This window comes from Accipiter gentilis, chromosome 14, assembly GCF_929443795.1.
Source record: "Accipiter gentilis chromosome 14, bAccGen1.1, whole genome shotgun sequence".
Taxonomy (NCBI): Eukaryota; Metazoa; Chordata; class Aves; order Accipitriformes; family Accipitridae; genus Astur; species Astur gentilis.
The window spans coordinates 23,774,398-23,800,000 of NC_064893.1; the positions used below are offsets into that span (position 1 = coordinate 23,774,398).

At 38.7% G+C, this 25,603-nt stretch overlaps 1 protein-coding gene across 7 annotated transcripts in view; it reads right to left on the minus strand.

Moving 5' to 3' along the window:
* SULF2 (sulfatase 2) overlaps positions 1-25,603 on the minus strand; it is a 165,360-nt gene that overhangs the window by 65,920 nt on the left and 73,837 nt on the right. For 2 of the 7 annotated variants that reach the window (XM_049816418.1, XM_049816413.1), the window contains exon 1: positions 5,738-6,110. The exons of 4 other annotated variants lie outside the window; for them this stretch is intronic. The gene's annotated coding sequence lies outside the window, so the exon portion shown is untranslated. Of the gene's footprint in view, positions 1-5,515; positions 5,536-5,737; positions 6,111-25,603 lie in introns of those variants that run through there. One more of the 7 variants, XM_049816416.1, reaches the window with a different exon arrangement.

A 25,603-nucleotide genomic window follows, 5' to 3' on the forward strand; every position in this document is an offset into this window, starting at 1 on the left:
CATGTCTAACTGGTACTGCTCCTGTTGATGAGCCAATAAAAATTTCTTAGCAATTCCTACAAAGACATTCCAAAAAATGAATAAGCACACTAAAGAATTTTTGAAATTATAGTTTTGCTCAGTGATCTTCTGGTATAAAGGGATTTTCTCTTGCTTTTGGAAGTCAAATGAACAGTACAAAACTGTATTGAAAATATCAAGTACTAATTATTTCATCAGATCCAGTGATCAATGAGTCAGTTTTTGATGAATTCCCTGCTTGCTGCCTGCCTTTTCCTGGACTGTTGCCAATGATCTCTTGTAATGCAGTGAAAAATCAATTAAAAATGACACAAGGGAGACTATCTGCTTTTTGTAAAGACCAGAAATGCCTGAGTAGAAAGAACCTAGCACAGTGTGTTTTTACCCAAAGAAATACATTGGCTATTCTGTCCCCAAAGCCGTTTGGGAAAACAGTTTTTCCTTCAGCAGATCATTTCATAGTCACATTATTACTTCATCTCTGTTAGTGTCTGTTCTTTGAGATAAACTTTGATTAAGAAAGTTCTCATGCAATAGCAAAACCACTGGTCTGAAAAATTATACTCGGCTTCTATGCTTATTTAAGAAATGTGTATTGAATTTTCATATAAGTCAACAGATACATAGCTATAGTATGATGCAATATTTATTACAGCTGCTTTCCAAAAATGTACACTAATATGGTTTTGAGGAAATGAAAAATCCTTCTTGCTTACTAGTCCCTCCAGTCAGTTTCACAGACAGGTGAAATTAACTTTTTTCATACAAACTAAAAATTGATTTTAAATATCCTAGCATTTGTTCCAATGGGTATGGAAAGAGAAAAGTCTAACTTCATAAGTTTACAGATACAGCTTTAGTACCTCTGCTGCTGCTCAGAGATTTGGCTGGCTATAGCAGAAGGAACACCGACAAGTCCTATCAATTTTCATTCCTTGTACTTAAAATTCCATCTGCAGCAGTACAACTGGGAAGAATCATGTCAGATTCAATGTGTTGCTACTGTCCAGAGTAGTCAAAAGTAGCTGAAGAGGCAAACCTGGATCTGTTTCAAAAGGGGAGGGGGTGTGTGGAAGTTTAGCAGGCACATATTCCTGGACATCAGCTTTGGGGGGAGGGGGTAAAGAAATGACTTCTGCTCTTCAGGAATTACTCCACGTATACTTCTGTTTAAAAAAAATAAACTCACAACATAGGTGTTTTCATTACACACAAACATTTTTCTGAAGGTCTAAAAGTTAATATGTTTTTATTTTGCTCTATACTAGCCAACAGCTTCTCGAAATAATAGCATTTACTGACTTTTCTTGCAGCATTTAGAATGCTGTCCATTCTTGTTATATCTGCTCATAACTACATTCACTGTAGAGTATTATGCCTATAACAGTCTTCCTTGCGTTTTTTTCACTTCTTTTAAACAAATGCATGGAAGTAACCTCACGACCTCATTGCCTGTCTATTCATTGCCTGCCCTCTCAGCCTGTCTTTTCCTCACAGTTTATTGCCCCTCACTCACTGCATTGTATCTTAAAATAGAAGTTGTCCCCAGCTCAGACAGCTGCTTACCTACCTGTAAAATACTTAACGCATTTGAGGATGTACATAAACTGCTACTCCACAGCTATTTTATCCACACTTGTATATTTATGGTTAAAAGAATTAGTTATCTCTGAGAGGATACTGCAGGTGGAGGAGAGAATTTCATGTCAAGTACAACAGACATCTTCTACCAAACCTGTTACTTCTTTCTCAAGCTCCTCCTCAATGAAGATTTTTCAACTATTCTGATGCGTTATGTTCCTATTATTATCTGGGCAAGTACTGCTGGGAACCAACTCAAAGTATGTAATTATGTGCAAAACTCATACCAATAACTAGGTAAGAAAATTAAGGCAATTTTAGAAAATAACCTATTTCTTGAAGTATGTATTCATAAAAGACAGACATGCCACAACTAACAGCATATATGCAGTAAAATCTAAAAGCCGACTTTAAATAGTTCTCAGAATAGCAGCAGCAGAGTCTCTCGCATGGATTGCCAGTGGTCAAATATAGATTGATTTTTTTTAACCCCTAGCCTTCGGTGAACTTCAGGGAAGAAATATGACATGAAGTCTCTATTAACAGTTCTTTCCCCATTTCTGTCAAGAAGTTTAATCTGCAACTCATAGATAAAGCCAGAAGAGTTCCACAGCAGTGCCCCAATCTGCCTTCACTTTTAATATAGCACCCTCTCCAGTGATGCATTTTCATCCGAGTGGTACAGATGGTCCACTGCTTTATGTGCCTCTGCAGGCCATCCTCCAATATTAAAGACGCTTAATCTGTAGTGGCTCTCACGAGAATTAGGTATGCCACTTATTTTCTCCCAGATTACACATATGAACTTGACAAGTCTGGTCACTCCTGTTTCATAGGAAAGTGCTATCAGAAATTTATGATATGTTCTTCAGCTGGGGCATCAAGCTGAGCTTTATTAAGCCTATGAAACCTCCTAGCAGGCTGCTTTAGAGAAAGTCTGGTCCTCTTATTTTCTATGGTTTACGGTTGAGTTTAACAAGTCCCTGACTCCCTTCATAGCCTGAATTAGATACAGCTGCCTCCTTTTGTTCTTAACTCCTGCTAGTATGGGGAATGAGAATAGAGCCAAACTTAATTCTCCTGTGTGGCAACACAGAACATTACACTAAGTCACATTATAAATGTTGAAGAGAAAAAGCCAGACTTCAGTACGTTTATTCTATTTATAAAAAAACGGAGCCAGGTTCTGTTCCCAAGTAGCATTTACACTAAGGAAAGACTTATTTTTAATACTGCTGACAGTTATTAATGTCAGTTCTACAGCAGCACAGGGAGGATGCACAGGGATGACCAGTGTCAGTTCTACCCCCGGATAGTATTTTTAATATGCTGTTGATTAGTATTGCTTGGCAGAGATTAACAGGCACTGTGTGCAAAACCAGTAACTGACAGTGGCTTGCGCACACTGGCACTCCCAACCTTGCTAATGCAAGTCCTAGCACAACTGTCCCACGCATAGGCCCAGTGCAACTTCACTAAAGTCAAATAATTAAGTTATTCCAATATAATCAAGAGTAATATCTGACTTTTCCTGCAACAGAAAAGGTACAAACCATGTAACAAATTAATTCATGTATCAAATATGTAAGTTAATCCTGCTTCGAGCCTAATTCTAGAAAGCTGTTTCTAGTTATGTTTACATTAACTGATTATTTTTTTAAAAAATAAGCATAATGCAAAACACTAAATACAGAATTGGTATGGCAAGCTCAACTCGCCCAGCAACCACCATGGAACAGGGTAACAGCATGTAAGCCACACCGTGGAACTGCACATTAAGGGAAAACTGGTTAGCAAGAAGCAGTGCACACCTGCTCTAAATACGGCTGGAGCCAATACCAGGTGTATTATTTAAGCAGACTTAGGTGTGCCATTTGTCCAATGTTTAAATTCATTGAAATACATGGTGCTGGAGCCCTTCCCTAGCAACCAGCCCAATTAAAGCCACTTTGCCAGTTAAATAGATTCAGTAGTGCTGCTGTTCTTTTAACTCGAGTCAGTCCTATACATCCAGGTTTGGTTATGGTAACTCCTTTTTCACTGAAGCTGCCAACCATCATATTTTGTTCGTAAGAGATAAACACATTTGTATATGTGGATTGGGAAGAATCTTGTTTGCAATCAAACAAGATTCTCAGGGGAAGGCTGGTACCAACATTACTGCTGTAATCTAACACCATGCTATGTTTACTTATAGTTTTGTACTTTCTGATTTTCTTTTTCCCCAGGCAGTCAAAAACTTACGAGAAAGTACAAAATCAAACCCCCATTGCTAAATGTGACTCTCAAAGATTACAGCTGTGCTGATTTACCTGCACAAACTACAGCTAAAGTATTTTTATTTGCAAGTACCTACAATTTCTTCAGAAGTCAGGAACAGAGCTTCCAGACTTATTAGAGCACTGAATTACTATTCAGATGTGTTCTTCTGACTCGCCTTCCTTATGCTGGTGAACTCTATACCAAAGCTAAATATTTATCACAGGGAAGCTTACTTGCATTGCAGAATCTCCTCCCTATTCTATAACTTCATTTTAAATAAAACTGAACTGTAAATTAGTTATAAATTTCCCTAGGACTTGGTATTTTAAAAAGTGTTGCAAACAGCACAATGTACTTTCCCCCAATGCATACCATTATTTCTGTTTACTGCTTGATTGTTATTATTAGAGCTTTCCAGTAATACGCACAAAATTAGTCAGTCCTCAGATAGGTTAAATTGCTATTTGGATCCCCCAAATCCACAATAATAAACATGCTTTTCTGCACCACGTGCAACGATGACCCAATAACAGCTTGAAAGACATTAAGAACTATTTCCCTATTATACTTATTATCTTCACATATTTATAAATAATAAAGATACACAGCCTTTGACTTTAAAGATAATTATATTTACTTGTATTAAGTACAGCAATAACCACAGACTTTCACTTCTGAAAATACCAGAAGGGAATGAATGCAAGTGCTTTAAGACAGAAAAAGTAGGCAAGAACAGTTACCATTATACGACTACCTTCTACCAAGCAAACAGATTGTTTTGTAGCCACACGCATCAAAAGACTCACGCTGCGCACACACATACGCAAACACATACAGGCATCCAGTACACGTATTAGCCGTATACGCACGGTAATTTGCCAAATGAGAAGCTAAGTGCTATGGCATCGGTTGTCTTCGGAAACTCTTTTCCGCACAGCCACAACCGGCGCGACTACCGCTCACCGACCACGGGGATACCTCCAGCGAGAGGCCGGCACGCACACGGCCCCTCCAGCACCCACCGCCGCCAGGACCGTGCCCTCTCCTCCCCCGCACAAGGGGGGCGCGGCCCGCCACCCCCCCCCCCCCCCCAGCAGGGTTAAGAGCTACCGGGCTGGCACCGAGCGCCCACCCTGCCGCGCCGGGGCGGGCAGCAGCCTCACGGCCGGGAGGGCCGAAGGGCGGCGGCGCTCCGGGGCAGCTCCCGCCGCACCAGAGCGGGCCGGCCCGGGGCAGCGGGGGTGCAGCTATCCCGACGGCTGGACCGCATCGCCTCTCCTCCAGCCTCCGCCTGTCCGGTACCCGGCGCCTCTCGTCCGCCCGCTCGCCCCTGCCTGCCCTCCCAGCCCCGAGCCCCCTCTCTCGCAACGCCTCGTTCACCTCCCAGCCCCGCCCGTTACCTATTGCAGCAGGAGCGCGGCCAGACCTGCTCGCCGCCTGCTGCATTAGACCCTCCGCCCAGGCTCCCCGCTCCGGCAGCCCCGCTCGGCCTCCGAGAGCCGCGGATGCGAGGGCACCGCCGCCCGGCCGCTCCCGGGCTCCGCGCCGTAACCCTAGCTGGGGAGGCGGGCAGGAAGGAGGGCTCCAAACGCCCCTTCCAGCGCTCCCTGCGCGGGCAGCGCAGAAGCGGCCGCCTCCGGCGCACACTCACCCGCGGAGCTGGCGCTCAGCCGTGCCCCGCTACGGCCGGCGCTCTGACAGCTCGCCTGCGGAGCCCGGCGGGGCGGAGAAGAGCATCCTCCGGCCGTGGCGCCGGGCAGCGGCCGAAGCCCGTTTCCCGAACAAGCGTTTAGAGGAAGCGCTCGGGCGGCTGCTGCCCCACCTCTTCTTCCTCCTCTCCCTTCTTCTTTTCCCGTTTAAAAAGTTCATTTACCTCGAGGATCCTCCTCCCAGGATTGACGCAACGCCCCGGCGGCGCGCAGAGAGGAAACCTGTTCCACCAGCCCCCGGCTGGTTCAAAGTCCGGCGGCAGCCCCGCGGGCTGCAGCTCTGCCCTCCAGCTCTGCCCTCCAGGCAGGAGGCGGCGGGGGCGCAGCTCCGCACCCCAGCGCGCAGGGGGACAACGGGCGAGGCCCCGGAGCCAGCCCCCGTCAACGGGGAAGGGGCCGATGCCGAGCTGCCGCTGAGGGCACGAAGCCTTTATAAGCAAAGGGCGATAGTCCACTGAGGCGTGGGGAGAGCGAATTAATTGCCCCTCGTCGTTTACGCTCTTCTTGTCTCCTAGTGCTAGCGCTGGCCCCGCGCGGCTGACCGCCCCCTAAGCGCTGCTGGGCTGCGGCGGGAGGGGAAGAGACCCCGAAGCGGGTGAGGGGCTGGGCGCTGCCTGGGGCCCTGCACCGGGACACCTGTAGCAGGAGAGCTTGACGACTTCTCATAGTGTGCCGGTAACACAGACCCCATTCCACTTGTGCGGTTGAAATGAAAGGACTCAATATTGATTAGTAGTTAAGAAAAGCTTAACCAAGCTCTTCGAGGTAGGGACTGTGTTTGCAGCAGGAGCCATCTACACCGCTTGGAACCGCTTACATTCTGCTCCTGGAATTTAATAGTGCTTGCATAAATATCTAAATGTAATACTTCCACTGGATTCTTTAAGGACCTCTTAAATACATATCTCTCAAAGATACTGGTACATTAATATGTCTCAGAATGTAAGAGTAAGACATTTTCTTCTAGCATTCCCATGTTGAGAGCGTCACACATGCAACACAGGTTACGTCGGAACTTCCTGACAGCTACTATTACATCTGATAGTGAATTATCCACGGAGTAGGCCACAGATCACAAATTCCAGTGTGTCTGTAAATTTTTATTTTGAATTTGTATCTTTAAAATATGCATTAGAAAATATATGTCTGAAAACAAAAATAACTTTAAGCCACCATTTTTATCATAAAATGATGCTACAGTGAAAATGGTTTATGTGGTTGAAAATGGACAGGATATAGTTTTCCTGTGCAAGAAAAACAATCAATGGAAGAGGAGGAGTAAGAAACAGGTTAGAAAAAGAAGATTCTATCATTTCCCTACTCAAGTCAAAATACACACTTAAACAGATGCAGAGCCAGCGAGGAAATACGATGGTTCCTGAAAATGCTATAGGAAAATGACTAGCTGTAGTTTTAAGGAAAAAAGCCAGAGCAGAAGGGACTCACAGAAAGAACTACAGAGTTCTAGAAGTAAGTATTTTGAAAAGCAATGCAAGATCTATCTATCTATCTGTATAAATACTTCTGTTCCACCTATGATTTATCTGGATTTTTGCTTTAAAACAAGCATTGCCTCCAATGACCTAATTCGGACTTTGCTGGAGAAGGCTAATGGTCTTGAAGCTTTTTTCATAGTTGGCTGCATTCTTGGCTACACATATACTGACCCTAAATTAGCAAAAAGTGAAATGGCACAATTCCTCCAAATACAGCTATTTCACTGCTAAGGCACCAAGTGTGCTCCTATACTGACAGAAATAAACAATACAAGTGAAGCACTTTATGTCAGTACAACTGCGTCCACACTAGGGGCTGCAACAGTATAACTGTATTAGTATAAGTAAACCGCTCCCTAACAGCAGGTTACACTAACACAAAAGCTGTGTGTAAAACAGGAGCTACATCTTGCTAACATTTTGATAAAATTGTTATATCACTTTCTGAGATAACATTTGACCTTTTTCTAGTGGCTTTCATCTCACAATAAAACAATTTACAGACAATTTTTACAACACACCTGTGAGCTATGATGTTCTGATTCTGCACATTTTAGATATTAATTAGTGTCAGATAAGGCAGCTGAGTCACCCAGAGCCAAACAGACTCTCAGCAACAAGGCCAGAAACAGAACCAGGAACCCAGCATTCTGCTGTCCTAACCACAGGCCAACAGTTTGCCATCTGCAATATACAACCTTTACAAACTATCTCTAACGGGACTGCAAACAATAACTACCAAGCCAAAAGAAAATACAAAGTTTACTACACAGTGGTCCACATTTTACATTGGAGAAGAAAATGGACAAGCTCCCTGTTTAAAACACAATTTTTCTAGAGCACCGTAAATGGGATTTTTCATTATAAGACCTAATATAAAGCTACCTTGTGAATTTTCATTAATATAAACTACAAGCAACAAAGATGTATTAGTGACGTTAGTATAGCAATCTAAATTTGATCTAACATCACTGGAAAATCTGTCGCAATAGATTGCTCATTTCAACAAAAGGGTATATTCACCTCACAGTGAGTGCATGTAATTTCCATTAATGTTAATGGGAGTTATGCAAGTGCATTAAGAGGATAATATACCCCCTGGTCCGAGACAACCCTGCAAAGTGAAAGGTGCTTCCTCTTGAAGAGAATGGGGTTTCCATCTCATGCATTTCAAAAGAACTTGTTCTGGCACTGTTACAAAACAGGATGGATAACAACTATTATGCATACTCGGTGAATAGTTTCCAAAGTTAAAGCAGTTTAGTGATTTCAGCTAGTTTTCCTATTGCCAAAAATTTGAGGGATATAGATATATTTAAAACACTGTGGTTTATTTGAAGTCTAGGGCAACAAAATCATGTGAAATTACTGGTAAAACAAGAAGGTCTGAAAGCCTACTGGTGCAACGAGGAAGGAACTTTTTAGGTGTCTACTTTTTAAATAAAAAACAAACTCTTTCATTCACTACCTGGAAAAGGATTCCATTGGTGTACATAGATCATCACAATGGATCAGGAGTTCAAAAGATAAAATGAAGAAACAAGATCCCTCCCTTTCACTCCCACACCAGAGCTTTTTCACTGTGCATCACCAACTATATTTCAGATTTCTCTCACAGTATGCCATTGAACAGCTTTGAGTTATTTACTGTATCTCAGATAACAAGTGTTGCCTATTACCTAAATAATTTGTCTAAAAAAAATATGCCAGGATATACCTATTAAAATTAGGAGAAAATAGACATGCAGGCATTTCTTTAAATATCATCACACATCTATCTGCATCGTTAGGCGCATAAATCCCTCCAAAAATTTAATCTACAGTTTCTCTGTACACCTGACTTTCAAGTAGCTTGGCACAGAAAAATATATTGAACAATGCATGTTGGACTGTTAACTAAACTATGGATTTGCACATGAAGGGGAACAACTTTGATCCAGTTGGCAGGTATCCACAACATTATCTTTTCATCAGTTCTGAGACCACAGCTGAAACTCAAGGGTGTAACAAGCACTCATGGGGAACTCACCCCCCAAAATGGAGCACAACAGGAAGAGCAGCACGTCAGCAATACAAAGAAGCAACTTCTGGGAAACAAGAGGACAGTCAGAGAGAGTCCAAGTCATTAAAAAACACCCCAAAAATAGAAGATGGGCAACATGCTGCGCAAGGCATGTCTTTTTCACTGTTGCCAAATACATTGTGCTTTCAGAGCTCAAACGTTGTTCTCTTCTCACATTACATGAAAGAGAAAAGAAGGGCTGGCTTTCACATTTTTACATACTTCAGTCAATGCCTTCCAACTCTGCTTCAGACTTGCTAATCTTTATAGTAACTCATCATATGTAAACCTCTCAAACCATTAGTCATTTTGATTTCCCCTCTCTGCTTTTATATTTTTTAATGTATACACACATGCTCTGAGACCTAGAAATAAAGCCAGCAACAGAACATGAGTCTGATCTCCCTTGCTTTTCCTCAGTGTAATTTATTATAGTAATCAGTCCAGAGTTATACCAATTACACCAGTCAGAGCCCTTATGGCAGTACGGAGTTTAATTTTTTACTTCTTTAAACAACTGCATTTCAGTTGCATAAAATGTGTAAATACTGCTTCAACAACAAATCAGAATGCTATTAGAAGGCATAAACAGCACAATGTGGTCCACTCCTTGATACCTCACATTGCATGCGTTTTATACCACAGACTCCAGATCAATATGATTTTGTGGGCAATTGTTCCACTCATCTTTTAAAGTCAAGTTGCACTTTCTATAAATATGCAATCACTTTATGCGGGAAAACATTTTATATGTTTTGAGGTACTGTGAAAATGGAAAAGGGGAACACAGCCAAGAAAAGAAAGGAGAAGGGTAAAATTCACCTTGCTTGATTGATCCAAATGCTAAGCAAAGAAATGCATTATACTCTTCTGGGTGAAAAAATAAAGATTAAGTATAGTACACTGTATGAATTTAGTTACAAACTATGAGTTTACAAAGTGTCAAGGCTTAAACTAGTTCTAGTTTAAGACTAATCAAATGAATTTTGATCATAACACACAACAGTGGATGCAAGTTACTTAGCAAAATACTGAAGCAGCAAAGATGATGGGGAAGTTGTAACAGCAACAAAAGTAACACCCCAGTGCACTGACAGAAGTGATAGCTTATCTATTTGGACAACAAACCCAACCCAAATCTTTCCTGGAAAGCCAAACAGAAATTCATAAGAAAACACTATTAGAATGATCCTGAAGTTCACATACAAAATTAATATATGTGTTCTAAGCATTAATATAATTAATAAGGCTCAAAGATGCATCTGAAGATCTATACAGAGGATGCAAATTCAATGAACTAATGTTGGTCACACAGCCCATATAAGTTAGAAAAGAGAACAGTTGTGAAAAAAGCAGGCCTCCTTTTTCCGCATTTACAAATTACCCTTAGAATAGCTGCTTGTAAGCCAGCAATGATTTAATAATTTATTTTAATAAAGACTTTTTCTTTTCATAAAGAATTCAGATTTTTTTTGTACATCCTGATCTAATTTTCCCTTGTAGGCTTTCAACACATTTTAGTACGATGCTCAGGCTGCCTCCTGTTCTGATAAGTGGATGTTGAAAATGTATGGATATGGAGCAATGGGACAATGTATTCAATTGATTATTAACTAATGATTAGCTGCAATCTCAGCATAAGTCAGTATGTGATGCAAAATGTGAAAGACTATTATATTCACTTTTACTAAAACTTCTCTTAGAAGTCAATAACCATTGCCCTTATTAAATAACATTTCCTAAGAAAATAGTAAAGTACGTAACGATAAAATACTTGGTGCCTATCTAAAACCAACTATACTCTGATTTGAAAGTATTAGAACAGAAAAATGTATAATCAGCTGATACCAGATAGAAAGAGCAGCAGGCCTCACCTTAATGTAACACTACAATGGTCACTTTTTGTGGCCCACTGTGCATTTAATGTTAGTCAAGGATCTATCTGCGTGACCACATTATCTCCATCTATCTCCAGTAGAGCACTCCTGGCACCCTGAATGGTCACTGTCATGTCCTGCCTCTCAATAGCTCCTCAAATTGGAGCAGGTATCCAGTGTACGTTATATACTCTTCGCCATATAAAGGTTTGGGTTGCAGTTTTTAGGTTCAGATGAATTTGCTGCACCTACAGCAGAAGTACCTTCGCTTACAAAGACCTATTCTGTAGGCACAAAATCCGAAGGGATGCAATTGGACTTCACCACCATTAGGAAAACTACAGCTTACTGTTTACTTACTCTGCTTTTAATTATGTCTTCTAATTATTGTTTAGCTATTCTCCCTCTCTATCACCAATAATTTTAATAATAATATAGATATCTGGATCTGAATATTTATATATTCTAAGCTGGACTTCAATTGCACAATTTTAAGAAATATTAGGAGAGCAAATTACACAATTGCCAGCATTTTGAACACACAAAGAAGGCTAAGTAATTTTCTTATTCGGTTGCCTCAATAGCACAAGTGAGGCAAAGCTTATGGTGGGATGTGATACCTGTTATTAGATCAACTGCTACACGTGGGAAGGAACAGACACACCCTCAGGTATATCAAGCACTTCTTGAAGTAGAAACAGCAATCTTCAAAGCTAAACTGCTCTAACTAATGTGTTAATCAAGCCATCTGAAAGAAAAGTAGCTCATATCTCTGATATAGGGAGGCTTGCTAACAAAGAAAGAGGAGACATAGCTTGATCTGTTAAAACAAAGAAGTAACTCATCTCCTGAAAAACATAGACTTATTACTGAGGTAGGAATATAAAAGAAATCAGAAGAGAGGTTAAAAAAATTATAATACCTATAAAACCAGTATCTCTAACGAGTCCATAATTTTTACCTTTTAACAGAGTCATGAATTTTAATATTGAAGCATATCTTTTGAAGGTGCTTTGTAGATGTCCCTTGGGGGTCAGGACTGATTCATCAGAGATGGAGTGGTTACTTTATGAGAAATGTTCACCTACCAGTCATCGGCACCTCTCACTTATTGATCATCTGCAAGGACCTTGGGGGTTTCTTGACTCACTTTCTGTAAGGTCATTTGGTGGGTTTGGTTATGGAGATTATTTCCTCTGGGGACTACAGAGATGTATCAGCATGTAGATATGCAGTTTTGAAAGTGTTATGGTAGCTTCATTACTCTCAGTACAGGTAACAGGCAGTCATTTGAAAGATTTAATGCATATGTTATGAATTCTTAAAATACAAATTATTATATTTTGAAAAAGTTGCTTTTTAATTACAAATCAACAATTTATCCCCCGCTCCCCCCAAGTCCCAAAGGCAGAGATTATTTATATAATGTCTAAAGGACACTAAAGCCACCCAAATGCTTTCTACTGTATTCAAAACAACGAGAAAAATACTGAAACAGAAACATGTCCCACCCCTGCTAAAGAATGCTTTACTTTCATTTCCAGAAAGTTAAAAATAAAGTTGAATCTACATGTGAGCTTTAGCATCACTCCTCTACCTTTACAGTTTGCAATCTCCTATAATGAAGTGACAATTAAGATTCCTGCATGCAAGAAAACCCAGATCATGACTACAATACTATACTATTAAGAGCTACTGAGTCAGTGATGTCTGAAATGTGCTTTGCAAACCTGTTTCTTCCTCTTCTCATCTTCTGTGTTAAATTTTTTTTAATACATTTGTATTAATAGATCTGATTTTTATTCATCTTCTGAAAATTTCAGGCTGATTATAGAGTTGTCTAAAGCACTAAAAATAAGTCTTCAGCTACTGTCTGTGTTCAGAGTCCTGTGCAATTAGATCCTTCTTTCATACTTTATATAACAAGATAAAAGATTCCAATTCTGTAATCTGACTAGCATTCTGGTCTTCCACCCAATTATCTTAGTTTCAACCTTTTATTTTCTTTCTATCACATAAATACCCATTTCAGGTGATTTATATCTATGTTTTCTTCATGTGTACAGCATATTACAAGATCCAACTGAGCCGCATTGCTATTCAATACCATAATCATAATTTCTCTTTTCATTTGAGAAAAATACTTTGCTCTATGTCATTTTCTCTAGATTCACAAGCAGCGTCCTCTCCATTTGCCATTTAAACCTCTCCTAACTCTTCATCATTGTAGGAGCATCACTGGCTACAGCTGTATTTGGCATAGAACAAATTGAGCCTGATTGGTCCCTCTAAACATCGTTCTGGGTTTTTTTAATTATTTTTTTTTTTATTTTTAAACATCACAGCTGCCCTTTCTGGCTTAGGATACATATTATTTCTGATTTCAAACATTCCTTGAAAATTATGTCTGATCCTGAATTCAGAGAGAATTTTATTACTAACTTTAGTAGAAGCACAGTCTATATTTCTATCACTGCAAAGCTTCTGCATTACCAGTGAGCAGCAAATTACAAGTCAGATATCTTACACATAGTAAGTCTTATTTACATACCTAAAATGGAGTGAACTAATTTTTCAGGAGTGGTTAGCACCCATAGGAAACAGTTCTGAAAATTTATGTAGCTTTCCTTAGGTCCTGAAATTGTAGCTGAACACTCTTGACATTTGGCAATGCAACCTTTTTATTTGTATTTTAGTTAGCTTTACATTATTTACATGCCTCATCACTCTCATGGTTGATTACAGTAATAATTCTTGAGAAACTTGATAGTCCCAAAGTGTAACAGAGATCAACTACCTCCCCTACCAAATTGGAGTGTCTGACATGAGAATATCTGAGTGTATTTCTTCAGGAATTGAAGAGACTATTTTTGAAGACAAGACTGGATGCTCTTAGTTGGCAAAAGCCCTTGCCAGACACTGAAAAGTTGATATGTAAATTGTAGATGCAGAGCAAATTCTTAAAATGAGATTTTTAAACTCAGAATCTATTTTTTCCAGATTTGGCTGTTAGGTTTTTCCTGAAAAAATGTTTTGAATTTTGTTTACTAGCAAAGAAATAGGTCGAGACAAACTTCAGGCTTAATCATTTCCAGCTGAATAGATTTTAAAAAGGCCAAAATCTTTCATGAAGTGGAATGTTTTACCCCAGGAGCTCTGGCTGTAGTAGTATGTAATTCCAAGGCGGATCTCCTACTCACCAGCAGATTTTTGGCTTGCATATTTCTAAATGCACACAAGATCACACACCAAATTTTGTTCTGACTTGCATCAGTTTAATACAAAGTAACTGAAATAGCCTAGTGTATTTTACCAAGAAGAAAGTATTTTAAGTGAACAAAAAAAAAATATTTCACCAAAAGCACCATGACACACTTGCTAAATGAGAATCTATTCAATACTCCCAGTTTTATGATTAAAACCTCTAAAATGCCTAGAGCAATTTTAATTTTTTAAAAACTATCTTAGGCATAAAATCATTGCAAAACATGGTGGTTCCAATATCTAGGATATGGAAAGAGAAGAAATATATGCAAATAATATCCCAGTCTCAGGCTCATCAAGTCAAAATCAAAATGGGTTATATCAGGTAGCACCTGTTTAGAATGCTTGCTTTTAAATGCTGCATGAATTAGTAGATATTTGAAACTTAAAGCAGTGTGTTATCTGCCAGAAGGTAGCTGGTAACACTTCAAATGGTAACAACAATGGAAAACATGTTAATCTTTTATGGCCAGTAATATCTCTTAAAATAATAATACACACCTCCCCCCCAAATATCTCTTAAAAATCATCTTTATTTGAACCACACTAAAACTGAATGATAAGAAGTTAGAAGTAATATTTCATCTCCGCGCACAGATCTTTCAGCATATTGTTTATGCCCTACAAAGAGACTGTGAAAGACTTTTCACCAACAATTGGGATAAAATGTCTCGAAATATAACATGTTTATTTTTACTTTTTTTTTTTTAATATAGATAGATATCTAGTCTATTAAAATTCAAAACAGTCAAAAGCAAAAGCACCCAAATAATCTTTCAAAGTGTGGAAATACTTCTGTTTATAAATAGTATGCACAAAGAAAACAAGGTAGCATTTTGAAAGTGTTCTTAGATTTCAGTCAGCAATTTGTCAAAACCAGCCTGAAGAGCATAGAGATGAATGACATATTCATTTGATATATTCAGCTGCAGTTTTTAAAGACAAAAATATTAAGGTTGGAACCTTCTCCTCCCAGCTAACTCCTCCTCCTGCTCCTCCCCCAGCTGATAATTCCCCTTTCTCATCTCACTGCTATAGATATGCCTAAAATAAACCCTTGGATCTGAACTCCAGATAGACAAGGGCCAGAATTTGTAGTTTGCAGCTTTTCTGGAAAACCAGCCAATTCCACACACCTTAAAAAAAAAAGTTCCCACTTGGAATTCAAATCGCTAAGGTTAGTATTGTTCTAGAGCTGTTTTGGTTTGGTGGTGGGAGTGTTTTTCTGCTATGTGGCATGAATTTTTGACCATGAATTTTAGTTTAGAACAAGATTTTTGGGCTGAGCCTCTTCCTTTGCAGTTCAGTGTAAATTCAGCCTATATCAGTATATGAACTGTGCATACCAATCATCCAGAACAAGCCCATGCAGAATTACCTGGATGAATCCAGGTACTTTAAAAGAAATTCTTCAGAAAGAAACAATAGGAAAGCTATTCCAGAGTTACTACTACAGACTGCCAGATCTGAGTACAAGGTGTGAACAACCAGCCATTTCCCACTGTATTTGATCTTTTGCAACCCAAACTCTAAGCCTGCTCTTTGGCTGACACTGCAGAACAGTAAGATGACAACTGCATCAGGACACTACATTATCATATGGCAGCGTAGTTCAGATCTGAGGTAATTTTGCAGTTAAATTAAACTTGACTATCTTTGGCTTTTTCTAGATGAAAATATAAAAGTTATAATTCTCTTAAGATTTTTAGCTTAACTGGTTTTGCATATCTTACATTCTCTAATAGTAGCTTCTTACCTATTGCTTTTCAGAATTAGTTCTTGAAGGGTTTTACAAATTAGGTATTGAATATTTGTTATATTGATTGAGAAACTGAACTGTAGAAGGGTAAAATGGCTTACTCAAGGTCAATTCAACAGGTCAGTGATCCATCTAGGAACAGACATCCTGGGCTCCAAAACACTGTTCTATTTGCCAGGTTAGCAGCTTCCAACTTGAAGCCCACGGATCTCTAGGGCTCTGCAGATTAAATTTCTAGGCTACATAATATGTAATCATTTGCTTTGCTTACCATAGTTTCTATATGTGCATCAGAACATATGAACTATCCCATGCTAACAGCTCTCCTTGATACTCCAGCACAAGGAATATCTTTCAGATTAGTGTTGCCAATGAAGGTCTCAGACAACTATGCTCTGAACTGTCACCCACTTAGATAACTAGAGCAATAATGTAGGGCTATAGACAATACACGCTCAAATAATGCTATTGAGAAGCAGTATTTGAGGACCCCCCTGTACTCTGGAGAAGCCTACAGAGCAAACAAGTTACTATGTGTGTGTACATGCATCTGTTGAGTGTCAACTAAGGTATGCTCCAGCACTTACTGCAGTGGGTAATATGCACATATGTTTCTGGGGTGCAGGATGAAGCAGAAGAGGGGGAGAGGGAGAAGGACAAGGGGAATGGTGGGGTACAATGTCAGAGGAGGTAACAACCTTCCCATGCAACACACAGACATATACACCAACTGCTGCTAAATTAAAACAGAAACACTCCTTAATGCAACCTTAGTAAAGCAGTTCATACTTTCCATATCTGGTATTCTGGACTGTCTGAAGACTCAGGTAGACACATCCATATTGACGACAATGCTCAAGTGCTCAATTGCTCAAGAACCATGAAGTAAGCAGTTAGAACAGGAAGTCTCAAAGAATAAGTAAATAACTAGGATTCTGATAGAATCACATAACTTCAGTTACTTATAATTTATCCAAGCCCTGTCCAATTTGTGAGGAAAAAAAGGCAAGTAGGAAAACACCAATGTATTTATGATGGAAAGTCATGATTCAGCATCTTTCTAAAACAGTCAATAGGCAGTCTGTTTACTTTGATCCCCTAAGGATCTGTACTGATTTTGGCTGGGATATAGTTAATTGTCTTCAGGGTAGCTAATATGGTTCTATGTTTTAGATTTGTGATTAAAACAAGTGTTTACAACACACCGATGTTTCAGTTATTGCTGAGCAGTGCTTACATAGCATCAAGGCCTTTTCTGCTTCTCACGCTGTCCTGCCAGAGAGCAGGCTTGGGGAGGGGCAGGACACAGCCAGGACAGCTGACCCCAACTGACCAAAGGCATATTCCATACTATATGACATCATGCTCAGCTGTAAAAAGCTGGGGGAAGGAGGAAAGAAGGACATTTGGAGTTATGGAGTTTGTCTTCCCAAGTAACCATTACGCATGATGGAGCCCTGCTTTCCTCGAGATGGCTGAAGACCTGCCTGCTGATGGGAAGCAGCGAATGAATTCCTTGTTTTGCTTTGCTAGCAATGTAGATTTTGCTTTTCCTATTAAATTGCCTTTATTTCAACCCACAAGTTTTTGCTGTTTTACCTTTCTCACTCTCTCCCCTATCCCACTGCAGGGGAAAGAGCAAGTGGCTGTGTGGGGCTTAGCTGCCTGCTGGTGTTAAGCCACAACAGGATCACAGACACCAAGCCCAAGAACAAAAAAAGATGGGAAAAAGTTTGCAGCTGAGTGCTCAAGATCCAGAAGAAAATACCATGTTCCAGCTGAGTCCCTTTCATCAGTCCTTAACTGATGCCTCTGCTGTAAGAGATTTTGAGGGACTAAAACGTTTATTAAAACTTAAACATAACGCAGATTTGTCTGTTGCAGAGTTGATAATAGGCAATGGTGATAACTCTCAAAATTTGCACAGCTATACTAGTTTGTACCTAACTACAAACTGCCTTGAGGATGCTGACATACGTGTCATGCACTTTCTCTTCAAATCATTGAGACACTCCACTGCTGCTAACAGCATCTGAAGTTAGAAAGCACTGCTCATCAGTTTTTACCCTGTGATCAAATCTGAACAGAGGAACCTCAAGGGCTTGTTTTGACTTTTGAAAACACTTCTTTCTTAGACTAGAGCCTTTTTCTTCAAGAAACACATCTTTCCTTCCCTCCTCAACAATCTCTGCAAGTTCTAATTTTCCACACACATTCCCAGTTGTGAGCATGTGGCTGACAAATCTAGAGGTACAAACCACAAGCTGAGTGCTAGAAAACTCTTTGCTGCTGGAACCATGATTTAAAAAAAAAAACAACAAAAAAAACCAAAACCAAAACAAAAACCTGAACTTTTAGGATGGCCTGAATGGATCAAACCAATAACAAAAGGGCTGACTTTAAGCCATTCTGCTAGTTCAGACGTGTTAAACAATGTTGTTGGGGTAACTTCATCCCTTGTGCTAGATCACCAGAATAAATCATGAGCTTGGTTCAGTCTGGCAAAAAGACAGATAGGTTTATACTTCCAGATAATCCAGTACTGCACAGATCTAATCTTAATGACCACAAATGCAATCTGCAAATGTTATTCCTCTTGCTTTAAAACAGAGTTAGGTAGTAGGAGTGTTAACATTTGCTTATCAAACCTAAACACAAGGCAAAGAAACTGAAACTCTCTATTTAGCAGGCTGTGTTACGAAGCAGGAGCTCCTCAAACTTTTTACAACAGTAATCTCATAGTAAGCCTTCTCAAAAAGTTTATAGAAGATATTTCTCTTCTTTCAGTTTGCAATGTGCTGATCACCTTATCCTCTCACTGGTAAGTCTGACAAAAATGAATTCAGAGAAAAGTCTATTAGACCTGCCCCAGTGACTATAACAGTGATGAACTAAGGTGAACTAGAAGCTTAAGTTTCTTAGTAGCTTGATCAGTTTAATGGAAAGGAACAATTAAATACTGTGGCAAATAGTTATAGCACGGACACAGATACTATTAACTGAAGTTGGATTTTTAAACCTTAAGTAACATCAGAAGCAGCTAGACTACGTAAGATACATATCAGTTCCTGACTGTCCCCTTTCCATGTCAGCTCTGTGACATAAACAATGTTATCTCAGTGATTTTCCCCATACCACTTTTACTGAAATACACAACATCATATAAATGGTCCAGCTACACTGGTCTGAGGCAGTGTACGTGAAATTGTAGTTTATGTTTAGCAGCACTATTATGTAAGAGTAGAATAACCAACCTCTTCAATTTTTACAGCCTGAAGTGTAGTGCATTTAAAAATAGTCTTACAGGTAATTCTACATCTGTGTTTATATGATGACAAATTCTTCTGTAATTTCAGCATTGAAATATTTTGTCCCCATTCTGACACATTATCGTAAAGTCTAAGGATTACAGTAAGGATGGCTATTCCTAGGGGCATAGTATTAGCTGCATATGAGATTGATGTTGGTAGCTACAATGAAGCATAACAGCAGTATCTCTGCACATAACAGAGCATTAGAAGTTCTCTTGCTGACCTACAGCTCTAAAAATAAATGCTGAGTGACTTGAATAGCTTTGCAGCAGCTCATAAGTTAAGAAGATTGAACTACAATAGACAAATTAAATACAGCATTGTGAATTCTTCAGGTCCAATTAAAATGTGTATAATATGAAGCTTGCATTTTCACATACTTTTGTACATACTGATACTCAGACAATACTGCAATTCAATATTAAACGCACATATGAAGCTACACGACAAACACAGGTAACACTCAAGTCTCATACTATCTTGATTTCAATGAAGAAATGCTTTTCAAAAATTTGGACAATGCTCCCATGCATTTAGCAACTATTAAATTTTAGTAACTCCATAAATCAACAGTGATGCATCCTGAAAAGCTTTTAAATACTCTCCAGCATCATTGATATTTACAACTTTATTAATACTTTTTACCTTTTCTGACTTAGTATTACACATGGGAAGAGTCTTACCATGACTTACCACAAAGGTCAAGTAGATTATTAAGTAACTAATTCTGGGGAACTGGATGAAGTCTGAGCAGGTGCCTCAGTGAGCATCTTCAAGCAGGAAGATATGTGTTTATTATGATTTTAAATTATTGCTTCAGATGTTTATAACCACAAAAGGCACCTTGTTCTCCCAGTACTCTTCTAGAATACAGTCAAAAGTAACAGAAAGCAACAATCAAATCTGAGAAACGGGACAGTAACACAAAGCAATTTTCAAAGTTGATAGCTACTATTAACATACAGAACATCACATTGTTTTCATCTCCCTCTTAGAAAGCTTCCTTAAAAAAATTAGACCTGCAGATGCAAGATATTTCATACCACTATAATGTGCACTGCCATTCAGCTCACACTTTACCTCCTTGTCACATCTACTTTCCCATAGTTCAGAAGTTCTTTGGGATGCAGCCTATCTGGTACTGGACCCATTCCCTCAGTTGGTCTATAGACAGTGGGAAAACAGCATGTTCTAACATCGAAGGCAAGCAATTGCAACAGGAAAACCAGGCTGAAAAAAGAAATAAGTATTCCTAGACAGAGAAGTCAACTAGACCTAGATAAGTAAATATTCCTAGGAAGAAAAGACAACTAGACCTAGATAAGTAGGTAGAGGAAGTAGTTTATAGCCTGAGTTTCCTCCCTCCAGTTAGTCATCTTCCTTAATTCAGTCAGCTGAAATAATATGTATGATTAAAAATTTTCTGTGAAAGGAAGAGGTTAGGAAAACAGACAGTGTCAAATACACGCTCCATGGTTTTAGACTACAGAGAATGTACTTAAAAGAAAATGAATGGAATACTAAAGTGACATCTTAGTTTACACCTGCCTATACTGCCAGTGTTTCTTCATATACTTCATACACAGCAGAAAACTCACAAAATCTTCTCTGCCCACCTGATGGGATCTTGCCAATACAAAAGTATTACATAGTGGCATCTAAATAGTGACTTACTATGTTCTGTCAGCAAAGTTTTTAAAGAAGCTCTACTATAGAAGTTCATAAGTAAGATTCAGTGTCTTTATCAACAGTTTCAGGGGCAAACAGGAAAAAAAGTAATGAGGCAAAAATTTGGAATCTCAAAATTCTAAAGCTCCGGTCCTCAACAAACCACTTTAAGCATATAAAGAGACATGGGCAGTGGAGACTAACCTAAGGCTTTCAAGTTTGACAATTTCAAACTCATTCTCAGAAATTACACGGTTCTGCTCATTTACCAGTTAGCTAAGAAACCCAGTTATCAGTCTTGGTATTCTTGTGACTGACCACTCTTACCCTAATTTTTTCAGGGGGAGTCAGCATAAGAAGGTTGTCATCTGTTCAAAATCACAGTGTGATTCATTAGAAAGCAGCAATATGTGACCTCTACTTTGAGTAGCTAAGTAACAGGGTGCAAAACATTTGCATGTAATGCTATCCATCTCATTTTACATATGTATCAATATAAATAATCATACACATGCAGAGCATCAGGGAACAAGCTTCAAGAATTCCCAATTCCTCTCATTTTTCTGACAAAACCTTTCCCTGGTGAAAAAAATCCAAATCACACCTTCATTAAGAACAAAGCACATGTCAAACTTCTTTATTTATAATAAAAATCTCATCCAATCTATCTGTAAACCAAAAAACAAATCTACAGAGGATTGCACTGCACATCCACTTCCCTACCTAAACTGAGGATGAACAAGAGAATTTACCTAAAGGACAACTGTTACTTATGTGACAATGTACTGCAAGATACTAAGACATTATGCTGATCTGAATTATCTAAGAATCAAACAGGAACAGAATGGTTTCAACACTTCGAAAAGCCGTTCCAAAATTTGAGTCACCTAAGGTCAGCAAACCCGATGGCTACCAGGCTTGCTGTATTCTGGGATATGACAAATGATCTCATCTTTCCAACACACTTGCTCCAGATTTCTAGACAAGTCATAAATTTACAGTACACCCAAAATTGGTGCACTGTCTGTTAGGAGCACAAAGCTCATATCAACTCTATTTCCCCTGATGTCCTCTCATCTTTATCTGTCAAAGCAAAAGCCTTATCAGAATGCCTTCACAAGCATTTATCCTTATTTAGTTAGGTACTTTCACATTTTCCCCTCTATTCTTATTCTTCAGTTCTGTTCTGCTTTGATCGTTCTCCAGCATATTTGGTACACTGCAAATACTTAGACAGAGTATACTGAATCTATGAACTTTCACCTTAAAAAAATATGGAAGGAAAAAAAAAGTATTCTACACAGAGCCCACATTGTGTTAGCTCATATTCTTCCAGTCAGACCTTAATTCAAATTACAGCATTTTAGGAAACACTAGCTTATGGTTTCTGAATAGTTGATTGTCACTCATCTAATATGAAAAACTGTGTGTCATCCTAAGTACCTTTGTCCTTTATAAAAATACTTTTCTTTATTATACATTAATGTAAGCCATTTTTTAAATGAACTACATACCTAATCCCTAGAATACAAGATTTCCTCCTCATTCATATGCATTGTACTTCAAAACTAAGCAAATTTCAAGCCTTTGATACTGCTTGCACTATTGCTTGAAAGAAGAGGCCCAACTACTTGATTTCCAAACTAAGCAGCACCTGAAAAGTAAAAAACATAATAGAAGGTACTTTTAACATATAACAGAATTCAAGCAGTAAGGCTGTAACTAGTGTTTTATTCTGAGCTCTGTAGAGCTTAGCACACAAAGTTTGATTGCATACAGGAATCTGCTCACCTAAATATCTGCCAGTAGAAAAGGTGTTAAAATGAAAGCCATTCTAAAGCTTATGGCAGCAGCATATATTCATCACAGCAACACACTCTCCTTAGTATGACTTTAGGAAGACCAAATAATGGTTATTGACATTTCTAACAATGAAAACTTTGAAGTTCTATTTCTGTTCATATATTCTCCACTTATGCACTAAATACAATAGGGTTTACCCATGCAAGCTCCTTGGACAAACCTAAATGAACAGCATGACCAAGCGGATAGGGTTATACTATTGTTTTAAATGGTAATAAACCCAACTGGGTTATATTTGGTAAGCAGTATATGCTGCTGGGTCCTTTCCTTAATGATTCTCACCAGGATAAGATGCCAGGCATACAGTTTTCTGCTCTAACACTAGGAAGCATATCCACTGTACATCTGTAGCACTTTTTTCTGTTTCAGTTACCACTGCTGTTCATTTAGGTCACAAGATACAACATTGTGTTTCTAGAGCTGAAGGTTATTTCTTTAGGTAGGTGGATAGCTAGGTATAAGTACAGGTTGCAAATGCACTTTCTACTTTAGAAGCAGCTTAATGTGAGTATACATGGGTGCATGTGTCTGAACTGATGCAAAACTGGGAATTAAAAAATCCTCTTGATACTGTACATCTCTTGTGAAGTTAAAAAAAAGAAAGTGAATCATAGCTTGTCCTGTGAACCTCTCCAGGAACAAATATCATCACATACTGCACTGTCTGAGGGAAAAATATGGCATCTACAAGACTGTTTTGAGCTTTCAAAGGAAATATGTCCTGACAAGCTCAATAAATGAGCCAAAGTTTATATGCAAGATATACTGTGAAACTCTAGCTTGGAAAATTCCAGCAGAGAAGAAATGAACCCTTTAGCAAAACTGTTCATTTCTAAAACAAGTAAATAGGAAAAAAACCAAGAGGAACAAATGACAAAAGTCAGGTTTATGTATTTAAGAAACAGATATTAAAAAAAAAAAAACAAACGAAAGTTTTGGGAGTCATCTTTTTCTTAAGCACCTTAAGGAAGAAAGCTTTTTATTTCAAAGAATCACAGAGTAAGTGCCAATGTTTCTTTAAAGGAATGAGCCTGATTTTGCATATTTATCATGCACTCTAGGGAGTTGCATGGCGAATACATGCCAGATATTTTAGAGAAAAGATACGAATCTGTTTATACTCCTATAAACCATGCTGCTGTGAGCAGGCATAACAACAGGCATAGTACATATACTGGCCTTACGAGGCAACTATGAAGCCCTACATGATAGACTATTGTCCATACTCTGGCTTAGCAAATTCTTTCTATATATTGACTACTTCATTATTTTCTTGGTACATCTATAATCAGGAGTCTTGTTATCTTAAAAGAAAAAAGAAAACACAGTGGAAGCCTTGTTAGGGGGCTGCTTTATGTTGAAAGCCACATAGAAAGCAGATAATTCAACTTATATCATTTGTCCTCCAGCCTCACACTTATTGTTTGTAATCAAATTAGACGAGAGCAGAGGCTGCATCATATTATGCATTTCTGTGGGACTTGGCATCCTGAAGCCTTAATTAAAATACCTTCTCTTTTGGCTCTTCTGATATATAAATTCAACATTTAGAAGACAAAATACTACAAAAAATCCTAACAGCTGTAAGGTGTAATGCACCTGCAAACAAAGAAACCCATTTCAAATGCCCTTTTGAAATGTACTGGTATTTTTTAGAGTGAAGTCCGATAGGACAGGCTTGCATTTTTGTACATACCTGTCATTTCCAACAGCAGTCACTGTTACCCTAACTGAATCAACTCCTTCATTCCTCATCAATGCACACTTTTGTCTGTGAAGTATGAGGCTGTTTTCATGATTTATTTATTTCAAGTCATTTGCTAGTAGGTAGAAAGTCAATAGGTGCATGTTAAAATGATTTTTCTTAATTATTTAAGGCTTCAGAAGATTTTTTTAAAAAAAATCTTAACATGAATTGAGCATTCACTAAATAATGCTCACAGAATAAGAACTCCTACAGTCTTTTTAAAAATAAATAAGGGACCTGACAAGCTAACTTTGAGAATAACCATCAGAATAACTAAGATTCCTAGGAACGGTCTGACCTTCCTGATACAGGTTCTTACTGTTGCATATTGAGTAAAAACCATTGATATTGGTGCACTGACACTGACAGATAAGCAACAATGAAGATGTATCGCCACCCTCTTCTAGCCTTTGGCGTTGAAATAACGTCCATTGTGTGATTAATGGATGCTGCATTTGTGAAAAGGTGCTGTTATCATTAAGGATTTCTGAAACAATGTCTGTTCCAACATGTTTTTAATGCAGCTGAGGTCAGCACTTAAAGATGTCAGCTGAACACTAGGAACTCCTGAAGCAGCATCTGAGAGACAAACAGTAGTGAAGATCCAGTTGACATTCAACAGAAAAGGCATCTAGCTTGGAACTGTAACTCTTTTCCTGGTTTTGAATGTGCGTGCAAATCAGTAAAACAATATGATGAACTGAAATGAAGTTGGCTCATAAAGAATACACAGAGTGAGACAATTCTAGTAAGATGAGATAAATAAATTGTTATTGAGTAAATAAAATGTTATTGCCTAGGAGGACAGAGCAGCATAAACTGATCAAATGCTTATTCCGCTCCACAGAGAAATACATTAATACAAACCCTTGTCAATCAGAAGTTCCAGAAGTTTTATTCCAGATGAGCTGATCAATAATGTTTAAAGAATGAGAAATTTCTTACCTAACAAATTTTCTGTTAGAACTTTCTCTTGAGTATAG